The sequence below is a fragment of the Mastigoproctus giganteus genome, chromosome 5 (assembly GCF_048544385.1).
Source record: "Mastigoproctus giganteus isolate SK-2022 chromosome 5, ASM4854438v1, whole genome shotgun sequence".
Classification (NCBI taxonomy): domain Eukaryota; kingdom Metazoa; phylum Arthropoda; class Arachnida; order Uropygi; family Thelyphonidae; genus Mastigoproctus; species Mastigoproctus giganteus.
In genome coordinates this window covers 72161786-72175534 of record NC_143579.1, presented here as the reverse complement: position 1 = coordinate 72175534, position 13749 = coordinate 72161786, and positions in this window count along the sequence as shown.

Here is a 13749-nt window from a genome sequence, read left to right as displayed (position 1 = left end):
TTGCCTTTGTAATTTGTAACCCCTAGTACAGGGGTCGGCAACCTGTGGCCCGCGAGCCGCTTGCGGCTCTTTGAGTATGCAACGGCGGCTCTTTAACTTTTAACCCACACGAAGCAAAGTTTTAAATGGAGTTAAGAGGACTTAAAAATCAAGGACATGTGGAGTGCAAGACTGAAATCGAGGATTTGGAGAGGCAAAAGGCTGGCCTTGGAATTCTACATAAATTTGAAAATATCTGCGTTTGGAGTTCTCTCAGTTTTGATGCGACGAATTTCTGCGAGCAAATATTTTTGAACATGAACTATATTAAAAATAAATCAAGAAACCGTATGAACTATGCGAGTCTCTCAGGATGTTTAAAGATGAAGATTATGGCATACTTGGGTGACGTTGAGAGACTCGCTCAAGAAGTCAGCAGCAAAAGTCACATTAATTAGAAATATTATTAATAAATAATATTTCAATATATATATTTTTTAATAAAACGCCTTCCCACTATTCTGTTTCTTAAACCTCCCCCCCCAGCTTGAGTGAAGTGCGGCTCTTCGGATTATCTTTTTTTTTTTTTTTTTAATTAGATCAAAAATGGCTCTTCACTCAAAAAGGTTGCCGACCTCTGCCCTAGTATTTCACTACTTCCAGAATACAGCTTTAGCTGTATTACGACTGTTAAAACTGATTTCGTATACAGTGTGATAGCTCACATCAAACATCTTCTTTATAACTGTTTTGTTTTCATATTGTTATTGGAGACCACCTGCTATCTAATAAGAGACTAATTAGTTCTGAAACAGGCTACCTTTAAAACAAATGGCCAATTAACCTTTTGTAGAGCCGTTTGTTTTAAAGCAGTGCAATACCAGGGAAACTCGTTGCGAAGTGAAGTTTATTTTGCTGTGAGAATTGTGTTTTAAATCCTGCCAGCTGCAAAAACATATTAAAGGCAATATAGTCCTTCAAGCATCTTATAAAGAAAGAAATGGCACTCTTTTGTGTAGATTCATGACGACAAATGTGCGATTACTTTCTTAATATTTCTGGATCGTTTTTTTTTTTTGTTTTTTTTTTTTTTGTAAAATGTGTCGGATTCTAATGTTTCGGATTTCACAGAGTTTATTGTAATTGGTAACAAGATTTACTTTTCACATCTATTAAATCATAGAAAATGAAAAAAAAAAATCAATTTAAGAAAGAAGATTCGAACGCGACTGAAATGTAATGCACTGGGTAATGAGTTTTTTTTATTCGCCAGGACAGTGTATAAAAAATAGATGTAATGCATTTATTTGTGATGAATTTAGCATTTTATAGGGTAATGTTTTCCACTTTTCTACTTCTGAAGCATCAAATAATTCCGGAAATAGGAAGTGCACCCCCCCCCTTTTTTTTTTCATTTGAGACTATATATTTTGTATTTTTTTATAATGGTATGTTGCGGCCCAAACCATCCCCCCCCTCCCACCAGAAAAGGATAGAAAATGACTTCTTTAAAAACATACTGGTTGGGTAGGAATCATTACCCTACTGTTTGAGAACTACTAAGATGCATCACGATTACGTTACTTGTTATGTGACAATACTAATAAAATTAATCTCAGTTGAGCATCCTTACATTACTACAAAACAGCGAGTAATGTCGGCTTCTGTTTCAATAATAGCACGAAAGAACTAAACTGAAAAGTGAAAAGACACTTTTAAATTCTTCAGTTGGCAACAGGATAATTATACAAAATTTAAAACAGAAAAACTGTCACCAAATTTAAAATAAAATAATTTAGTAAAAACTTTGCCGAATTTTCCCTAAACTGTCTAGCTAATCTAAATACTGGTCTGGCTAAGCAACGGCAGTGCTGTGGCTTCTTGATAAATATTAGTTGTAATTCATTACTCTCGTATTATTATTGCATTGATATTTACTTAACTCGCTGCGCATTAAAAATTGCCATTATTATTTAAAAATTGTTTACTTAATCTATACTATTCTCTAAAAGTGTTTTATTTTACTATCCCCCTTTTGGGTAGAGCTACTTAGCGCTAGTCGGAGTGTGTGGGTCCTATACGTTCTACATATTCGCCATATTTTCATACCTGTTCCACATATTAGCCATACTTTTGTTTTCAGAGTAAAAAAAAAAAAATCGTAGAAAGTCCTCCTAGGCCTTTGCCTATCTTAACCCTTGGTTCTTTGCGTTGTAAGCAGGTGTACTGGTGTCTCGCTGTACTGAAACAGTAACTATTCACCGTCCTGCACCCATAAATTCTTATATTACTACAACAGCTAAAGCAGTAATTCCCAGTAATAAGAATGTCAATAGCATACCATTCCGACGGTTGCTTGCCATTACATAAGGCGGACTGCTTGCAAGAAATTGTAAAACGATAAAATTGTTTCTACTAATTTATTGTAATATTTAAAAAAAAGCATTATGGCGGCGGAAGTTATTTTAGATAATCACGAAAACAATAAAAAGAAAACAGTCCCATATTTTCAGGCCTGTAATCGCCTTCTTCACAAAGAGACCGAAAGAGAACGCTAAAATCGTTAAGGCAGACATTTTCATGGCGCCTCGAAACGTGGGAGAATTCATAAGGGTAATAAATGCATCGGAGGTGAAGGCGATTAAAATGTTATCTTGCTTTCTCCCGCATCTGTCAGAAACTGCGATATAATGTCTTATGAAGTACAAATCATATCTCCCGCTGGCGGCGCCTACGATTCGGCACAGAAGGGAGGGAGGAAGAGCGAAAGAGAGAAACTCTCATTAACAAAGCGGTTGAAAGGTGAACGATTTAGATTCCATTAGAATGAACGAGCTGCAACACTCGTTAATGGAGGAATGCGTTGTTTTGCCAAGAAGCAGTCATGGAAGGCTGCATTCTTATTTAGTAATACGCTAGAATATGTGTACAATATCAGTTAATTATCGATGTAATGATTAATTGGGAATTGTGCATAAGCAGTTTGTTTCCCATGAGAAACAATCTATTCTTCTCATGCCTAGTTTGTATATCAGACTTCGCTTAGTTGAAGACAAAAATTTCTGCTCTGCGAAGTCTACAACATATTGTAGACTTCGCAGAGCAGAATATTTTTGAAAATACTGTATTATCTCTCAAGAAATAAAGACGCACAGTACGGTGCAATACAATGCAGTGCTCCAGTTGAATTTGGTTGGCGCAAGTGATAAGGAATTACTATGGCTCTAGAGTGCATCTTATGAAACCTCGCTAGTTACAAGCTAGCTGTTCGTTTCACGCACTTCATTTTCTTAGGCCTTCCTTTGCTAGTGTACAAGTGCTATGTACAAGTTTTTAAGGATCGATATGCATGTCGTAGAAGCTGAAAAACATAAAATGAATCCGATGGGAGAACCCTACTCTGCCTTAGGAAAGGCCTTCAAAAATTCCTCCAATTTCTGACGGGAGTCGAAACCAGATCTCTCCAAACGAGTGATAAGTAGCAAAACCACTACACGTGACGGTATACCGGTTTCCCCACTTAAGGGCATAAGTGGGGAAACCAGGGAGAAAAAAAAGGGCTATTTTTACAAGTATTTCTCAAATAGGTACGTTCTCTATGCTCCTGCTTTAGGATCTTATTCCTCTATCCTCTGCTTTTTTCCCTATGCCAATTACCTTAAGGTGTGGACTTATCTCCCATAAGTTTGGGAAGGCTTCTCTTAGCAATCGACTGCTTAATGGAAATTTGGTAACGTATAAAATATTTGTCTTTTTGGGCTCTCCATTACCACTGAAAATCTTATCATATCACAATTACTAAAACAAAAGTGCAATTTCCATTTCCCCCGTCCGCCGGAGGTTTACTAATAGCTCGTGTCTCTATCCATTAGGACCTTGGCAAGTCCAAGAAAAATATCTCCGTTCAGGCCCCACATCTCCGTAGATATTCTATTATTAAAATATAGATTTAAAGACAAAATTTTTATGTTTAACAAAATCTGATAATACATTAAGACATTTTTTTTTTTAAATTTTATTATCTAAACCAGAAATCTAGCCAGGACTTGTAAGCACCCCTATTCTGCTGTGAATCGCCTACTTAAATGAGCCAATTTAAAATCTGGTCGCGAATACACTATCCAGAATTCAGATGTACACCTGCCAATCTGCGTTTCCCCCACTTAATCAGCATCAACCAATACAAATCGCTCTGAACTCTTTGTTCCTTTATTAAGTTATATATAATCAAATTTGGATTTTCCCATTTCTTTGATCTAAGATGAGATGGTATAGTCCTCCAAGGAATACCAGCGTTCTGTAATCTAAAAGCAAAATAAAGTGTCGTGACAATTCCTCTAGTCTCATTCTTACTTTCATTAAAAAGTTAAATCTTGATTCCGTGATGATTCATATTGATGCAGAATATGAATTGTATATGGTTAATAAAATTTATTCTATGGCTTAATCTTTATTTAGAGTTGTCATACCTATGTGTAAGGTAACATGATTAAATTAAATATTGCAAAATGTAATCACGCTTTTTGTGTGTAACATATTGTACTATTATTTTTAACTTAAATTTTTAATATCTAAATTACCTTCTTAATAATTATCTACTCGTATTTTGGGCTTCTGCATGACTGATGATTTCTGTTCCAATTAGATAAGTAGCTTTCTTTTACTCTGCTAATTCTCCCCTCTAGTCTCTGTGCCGTATGAGAATATGCAAGCCAGAACATTGCTTCTGCGTATTGGTAATTTTCACTTACTAACAAAAGAATATATTTTTTTATTACAGTGACACTTTCATTTATATTAATTGTATAACCTTAATTGCGCATCATTTAATCAAATTATATCATGCATTCAGTGGTGGCCAATTTAAAATCCAGCCGTTTCAAATGGCTTCAGGTTCAAATGAATACAATTCTTGAATGCAGTTGGAAGAATTCATGCAGGTTTCTGTTCGTCTATGATGCAAACAACATGAATTAATACAAAGCATGCACTTGCATGTCTTGCGGTTATGAGAAACTTCTACTTTATATATTGACTTACATAATTGGCAAGTCTACATACAGACATCGGACAAAAAATTGGTCACTTTTGGTATTTAGGGCAAATAACACACTGCACATCAGCTACGTGTATCTGCTACGCTTATTTGCTTACAGCACTGAACATAAGAGTACAAGGTTAATCAGTTTTCTCCATTTAGAGGTATAGCAACTGTAACTGAAGAAGCTGGGGGTTTCCATAGCGAAAACTGGGATGCAAAAAAGATGTTAGTGAGTGGCAAAAAGAAGTGATAACATTTGGCAAGTCTAAAGGACATCCTGTTAGAGAAGTAGCTGAATTTGCTAGTGCTTTAGAACGAACAGTAACAAGAATTTTAAGGAATGGTGTGAGTAGAAATTAACCAGAAATCAGCGCAGAACTGTGGCCGAAAGCTTGTACAAAAAGATCGCGAGGGCAACGAACATCGCATCTAGTAAACGAAAAACGATTTCAAACAGGACAAGAACTACTGCAAACAGTTAACCAAGGACCTCATCAGCTGATTTCTGAGAGAACACTGCGAAGAAAATTGAAGTTATGCGCTGTTAAAAAATGCTGAAATCGTTTATATATAGGGTGTCTCAAAAATATTGGTACAAACGTTTAGGGGAGGTAGGTAACGTCTAAAGGATGTGAATCGCATAGGAACCCATAACCGGAAACGTCACCGTAAGTTGGGACACGGCGCTGTTCATCAGTTCGCGAGAGGGAAAATTTCTGGTTTACTCATCCAAGCAGTAGTCGCCGCACGAAGAGCATGCATCGATATAAGAACTGTGAGCTGGCAGACATGCACCTAGTGTATGGATTAGCAGAGGGCAATGGACGAACCGCTCGACGAATTTATGGAGAACGCTTCCCAGACAGACATGTACCGGACCACCGTTTGTTTGCGCATGTGCATCAAAATTTGTGCGATTATGGGTTTTTTTGGGGTAACAAGAGTAGTGCGGGCAGACCACGTTCGACGCGAACTCCCGCCATGGAAGAAAGTGTGTTGAATGCCTTCCAGAATAATCCTACAACCAACACACGTGCCGTTGCCTCTGGCTTAGGAGTGTCTCGTTGCAGTGTACAGCGTGTCTGGCACAACTATTCCTTACACCCCTTTCATCTCCAAAGGGTTCAGTTACTGTTCCCCCAAGATCATCCTGCACGTGTGGCTTTTGCGCAGTGGTTTCTCCAAAAAAGTGTTCAAGACTTGAATTTTCCAGCCTATGTTTTGTTCACGGATGAGGCTTATTTCACTCGGGAAGGCTTATTCAATCAGCACAATGCTCATGTGTGGGCTCACGACAACCCACACGCTGTTCGCCCCCCATGCGGCACAACATCGCTTCGAAATAAATGTGTGGGCAGGTATGGTCGGTGACTGCTTAGTCGGCCCATACCTGTTACCATCCCGCATGAACTCCGCTAAATATCGGATCTTTCTTGAACAAGTTCTACCAGGGTTACTTGACGATGTTCCAGCAAATGTGAGATGCAACATTTGGTTTCAACTTGACGGGGCGCCTACCCATTATGGAAGGTGTGTTCGTGACCATTTGAACAGGCGTTTTGGGCGTCGATGATTGGCCGTGGTGGACCCATTGCCTGGCACCCACACTCACCTGATTTATCGAGCCTTGATTTCTTTCTGTGGGGGGGATCTCAAATCTATCGTGTATGAATCGCATGTGAAGACGGAAATGGATCTCGTGGCAGGACTCGTCTGCCCTGCTGCTACTGTCAAAGAAACTCCAGGTGTGTTCGACCGTGTCCGCCAATCCATGCTGCGTCGGTGTCACGCATGCATCGCTTCTCTTGGTGGAACCTTCGAGCATCTGTTGTAACATCATGAAATGCATCCATCTCGTACTCCATTGTTAATATTATGTCAAATAAATGTTTGCCACTAATTACTGTCTTGTGTCATTTCTGCTTCTTGTGCCTCTGCTACTACTTTCCCGTGACGTTTCCGGTTATGGGTTCCTATGCGATTCACATTCCTTTAGATGTTACCTACCTCCCCTAAACGTTTGTACCAATATTTTTGAGACACCCTGTATAATACAGATTAAGGGCTAGAGCAGAGCCCTTGGGTCGCCATGTGAAAATAAAAGGACGTGAAGGCTCACCATCAACGACAACAGATATATGCAGATTACTAAGCAGCTGTTCAAGTAGTTTCAGCAAAAAAAAAAAAAAAAACCCATACCACAGTTAAAGTTTAAAAATACCAGGAATAATACAATTAAATGTATAGGATACATCGAGTAATAGAAAAGGGTCTGTTTACCTTTACCAATGCCAGATTAGAAAGGATAAATTCTTAGAAAGAAAACTGTATTTTGTGACTGCTATAAAAGGAAGAAGGCAGATTACTGTGATACTTAAAAATTAACGTTTTAAAGTTTTTGGCGACAGAGTTGAATACGGTGATAGAACGGTAACTAATGGCGTAAGTTGTATCCAACTTTATTTGTAAATGGAAATTATGTAAATTGTATGAAACACGCTTCCCTAAGTTAGTAGGGTTCTTAAAAGAGGAAGGTTAACAACCATGGTTAACTTTCCAACAATTAACCAAAATGATTGGAACCGGAACAAGGAAACGACCGTCGTAGCCGAGTGGTCTGGTGCACTGCTACATACGTACGACAAGTACACGCGCTTGAGTTATCGTGGTTCAAACTCGCGTGGCTATAAACACCTTGATGTTTTTTCATTCTTTCTATCCTGTAAACTCCTCTCGACCTTATGTAGTCGTCCCGGAGTATTATAAACGAAAATTTATTTTTAAGAAAAACTACACTTCTTAAAAAAAGAAGGTAAGAAGAATATTTGTCAGGAGCAATAGAATCTTGTGGTAAAATTATGCTTGTATGATTATGCTGCGACGATTGTAATCCTTTGAAGATCAAAAAAAAAAGTTCCAACAAAATCTCTACGGTATATTATTTTTCCGTTAGTTTACATCTCCTATAACCGAGTCTCTTGGTATTCTGCTGGATAAAAATCTGTCATTCACACCCCATCTTACTTACCTCCGAAGCAAAATCAAAAAATACTCCGCACTAATAGCTAGAGTCACTCGTCGCGACTGGGGGCTTAAGAAGAGGACCCTAGCCCTCTTCTATAAGGCAGTCTTCTTACCAGCAATAACATACGCATCAGGAGTCTGGTTCCACAAGGCGGTAACAGCAGTAAACAAAAGGGAAGCTAGAGACCATTCAACGTTCAGTTCTACTGACAATCTCGAGAGCCTGCTGTACTGTAAGCACCCACGCCCTCCAGGTCCTCTTGGGCGCTCTCCCCCTGGACCTAGAGATCGTCCGCTGAGGGTTGCTTTATCAACTATCCAAAGGCAAAGCAATCGCCTGCCTAGACTACACAACTGATCCGGCGAACGATCTTAAACTCGAGAAAAAACGCCTTCTCACCCACCTACAGTAGGCCTGGCAAATCCGCTGGACGACTTCGACAAAAGGGGAAGTCACCCGAAGATTCATACCGGATAATCAACTAGTGTTTCCCAAAAGCCCAAACTGGTTTTCACCGGGACTGCTGACATCTTACCTGCTCACGGGACAAGGCGCAATAAGAGCAAAACTCTCCAGTTTCGGATTGAGTGACACCCTTCTCTGCCACTGTGGACAGCCAGAGACGTGGGAGCACCTCATGCACTACTGCCAACTATACGAAGACCTCCGCTGCCTCTTAATAATTAGAATACGTTTCTCGCCAATAAACCAAGAACAATATCTCCTGGAGAGCGAGGACAACTATAAAGCCTTAACGCAGTTTGCGCAGGATCTTTTTACTAGAAGAAGAACATACCCACAACCTTAGCAGGAATCAGGAATTTTCCCACAAACTAACCACTCTTCATCCATAATTGTGTCAATCTTCATCCTTAGATGTGTCAACCAAACAAAAACCTAACAGCTACAATCTGAAGAACAACTAATCATTAACTTAACCTGGATCTGACCACTGGCTTAAACTGGAATCATTATCTGGACTTAACCACTCACACGGACGGGACATGTCCCAGGAATGGCATACGAAGACCTGACAAAGACATTGTGCAGTTTGCTGCCGAAACATCATTAGGCGATCTGAACCGGGTACCCTCGCTCGGTTCACTTTCTTTCCCTTCCCTTGGCAGGGAATGGTTACTCTGTACCCTCCCCCCTGCCATCCCCTATCTTCACCTGGCGAGGCATGAGCCTGCCCCGCCGACTTTTGGGGTTATCTTCACTATTGACCCCATATTTCTGTCTTTCGCCCCCCCCCAGTCTTCAGTCTCCCTTCCCTCTCTAGCTATCTTGCGACTAGCGTTTGACCCTTGCCAAAATTACACAAGCCCCCACTCCACTTTTTTTTTTTTTTTAGGTCCTAGTCACTGAAATCTCAGGAAATTAGGTGGCAGGACCTGCCAGAGTAAATAGTAAATTTCTAAAATACTGGTGTACCTGGTCTGCCTCCACGAGGTATAGTGTGGGCAACGGTGGGTTCATTTGAGACCCAACGGCTAAAAGACCAGATGAACAACGGTACAAAACATTACACACCACAATATCCACACACTTTTAAACCTCTGGCCTCTACAGTGTTCGGTATCACACCACAATGTATATTACGCGGAGATGGGGGAAACCCCTGGTGCCGTTAGACCCTAAACACACTATACACTATAACCGAGTCTCATAGGTGTTACAATCGAACAAATATGGAGGCAATTGCAATAATGTGTTGATGTGAAAATTTTAAAAAATACAACTGTAAGATAAACGTTACAATTATTTTAAAGGTATGAACATAAATTTCGGAATCAGGCATCATAAATGGCTTCATAATAGAAGTAAATGCGAAAAAAAATTGTTAGCATTAACTTCGATCTCCTTACAGGTAACTAGCTTGGTTCATTCTGTGAACCAACGTGCCACACTTCCAAATGAACGGTAATATCAACACCCACGATTCTTGGAATGGGAAACATCACATCCGTGTGTGATAAAATTTCACTGCACTTCCCACGTGTTACTATGGGAACTGGATTCACTGCGACGTTCATTATAGAAGCGTTCTGCTTATAGAAGGTTCAACCACATGGTCCCGTTCCGTGACTCGTACACGATACCATGACTCCTCATCCGGGGTGTCATTCTCAACATTTAAACTAGAGAGGCCACACAGTTGCTTCGCGGCACGTCTATCAAGATCTAAGACCGCATAATCAATTCCCAACTGCTTGACCACCTCAGTTACCCTACCTGAATCCATGAAATTTCGGTTGTTCGATAATCTGATTGGCGAATTATACTAGGACAACAAATGCTGGCATTGAACAACACCGTTCAAATATTCCAGCATATTTCTAATGCGTTCAGCGACTGCTAGACAAGTACTCCCTATTTGTCGAGAAGGTTTCTTTACCAGTCACTGTTGCCAGTGGTGTGTTCTACAGTTCTGTGAGGGCTCTAAATATTATTAATTTAAAACATTTATAGCAATATGAAAATATTCAAATTTTATAATATTAATTTAAATTTTTAAAAAATTAGAATATTTAATTTAAATATTATAATTTTATTATATTGAAACATTTTGACGTCAACAGAGTTTTTGCGATATGAATAAACCTATTGCATAGCTCTTCACCCCTAAACCATGTACAATACCACTCAGCGACCCCTCGATGAAGTGAGCTTCACGGGAAAAAAAAATTCCAGTCATTTCTTTCCGCACTGCCTTACTATTGTACATAATTCCTGTAGGTTATGTACGTCCTGTACATAATGGACTTACTTGTCAAACAATCAATATGATTGAGGACGAGGCATAAAATCAACTGTTCGAAAACTAAATCTAATTAAAAAAACATCTCCCTCCGCAAAAAATTAGTGAAATTATGTTAATCATCTGCTCAAGGGAACAGAAAAAGACATGACAGTCGAAGAGGGATGTTTCTTTCTCATGACTGTGTAATGTAACCAACAACACAGTCACAATAAAAAGGGTCTTTCCCAATTCTCAATATTAATAAAAAATCCAAGCAAAAAATGAAATAGTCGAAAAAAATCATTATTATAAACGGATAACAGGCTCTATTAGATTTAGTTGGTCACATTAAAAATATGCTACAATTAACGTCAACTTCTGTGGATGTTAAGTGGATTTAAAAGTAATAACAGAAAATAATAATGTAAATTAAGCGCTAGAAAAATGTAAATATTAAAGCTCAAAAAGTATGTTCTATATATATATTGAGATTCTGTGTTACTTTGCTCTTCATTTCTGCCCATATTCTTTCTTCCGTATTTCCGTCCTTGCGGCAAAGTGATAGTGATATTTTCTGTGAAGTGATAATTCACTCTTTACCCTTGTCCAATTCATCCGAACCCACTGCAAGCTGTGATCGTGCTCTTGAAAATATTCTCTGTAGCAATGCAACTTCCATCAGCAGTAACTCTATTAACTCATCTGCCATATTCATATCCTGATCGACTCTGTCAATGAATATGGCTAATCACACGTCAGTTACATCTGCGCTTTCATCAGTTGCTATTGAAAAAATAAGCAAATGTCTTGGCCTTGTCTTCACACTGCCTCTTATATCATCAAATACATCCCAGATGGTGTCTGCTGTCGAGTTTCTTGAGTGGCCGGTATTTGATATTTTCTAATTCACTCATTTCGTCTCTTCACAGTGAATTTGCCACACTTATCGCGATCGCTTTAAGTACAGCGCCTCTTAATTTCTGTTTTTTTTTTTTTTGTTTATTTGGGGGGGTGAGGCAGCCCTACCACTATCTTGAAGAAACGAGTCCCACTCTTTTTGAATCATAAGAGCTTTCATTGTCTATCTTGAAGAAACGAGTCCCACTCTTTTTGAATCATAAGAGCTTTCATTGTTTACTTTTTTTTATTAGCTTAAACATGTTATCTGACTTATACTAAAACGCGTAATAAAAGATTGCAATAGCAAATAAAATTGGTGTTGAGTTGAATAAAATATATGATAACGCTACCTCCTTTATTAGACTAGACAGACAGTAACAAATTTAAAATTGAGAAAGGAGTTCGACAAGGGGAGACAATATCTCCGAAGTTGTTTACTGCTGTTCTTGAGGAAGCTTTCAGAAGATTAGACTGGTCGCAGAAAGGAGTCAATGTGAATGGCGAGTACCTAAACCATTTACAGATGACATTGTGATCATAAGCCACGATCCCAAAGAATTAGAGGAAAATCTTAATGAGTTATGCAGTGTTAGTAAGGATTTCGGACTAAAGATGAATATGACTAAAACAAAAGTAATGAACAGTATGCCACAGAAATGGATATAATGATTGAAGGAGCAGTAATTGAAAAGGTGGATTCATATACTTATCTGGGACAAGTCATTAGATGTAATAATGATAAATGGCTGGAAGTCAAGAGAAGAATAAATTTTGGATGGATAGCATTCAGGAAATATAGTCACATACTGAGGAGCAATATTCCAGTTTGTCTGAAACGTAAAATAATGAATCAATGTATACTCCCACCATGACTTATGGAAGTGAAACTTGGGCACTCACCAAAAGAATGGAAGAGAAGCTGAGAACTACACAGTGAAGCATGAAACGAATTATATTTGGAATCAGACTGTTAGATAAGAAAAGAAACACATGGATTAGGCAGCAAACTCAAGTAAAGGACATTCTTATCAAAACTACAGAACTAAAATGGTCTTGCGCAGGACACATAGCTCGAAGACATGACAGATGGACTAATAAAATAACAGAATGGTACTCAAGAAGAGCTATAAGAAAACCTGGAAGACAACGACGGAGATGGACAGATGAAATTCACGAGTTTGTGGGTAGTAAATGGATGGCCATTGCACAAAACAGAAGGAAACGGAAAGTTGCTGGAGAGGCCTTCATCCTGCAGTGGATTGAAAATGGCTGATGATGATGATGATGATTGGTGTTGAGTTGCAGAGCACTCAACACGAGTTTTGGAAGTGGAATTATTACCAGTGCCTTTTAAGAAAGTTGATTCAGTTATTTCAGTCAGTGGGATTTATACAGGTAATACATTTTTACTTAGATATCAAGATTCTTGCTACGCTCGATCATTAAACTACTGTTTACCTCTAGAATCCACGCTAAACTTCGAGATCATACACACTCTTCGTCGAAATTAAAATTAAACTTGTGCATGGCGGTAACAGGAACCGGCATTTTATGTAATGTGTTTGCAAGAGTATTTGTATTGTAAATGGAGGATTTACAATTATAGTAATTGTAAATCCTTCTTACATAGCCTTCCCGAATGTAGTTTAATGGACACAATTAATTGAATGCACTGTCTAAACAAATAATTTCTTCACTGATCTGAGACTTAACTGCAATAAGTAAAAATAACAGAAATTAAAGCAAATCGCTACACTGCGTATTGTGCAACGGGATACTCAAAATACGCTGAACCTATTCATAGATGAGGAAACGGATGAGCAGCACATTTCCGTAAACACATTCTTCTCTATGAGATTATAAATAGAAACAGCTCGCTTCCTAATTAACACAGTGAATACCCATTATTACTTCAGTTCACTGAATTTTATATGTGGTGCGTTAACTGCATACATCAAAAATTCGCACTTTGGAAGCATAGAAATATTATCAGTAAATGATTCAAGGAAGCTAACTTTTTCTGCCTCAACCCAAAAACAATAAAATAAAATATTCGTACTA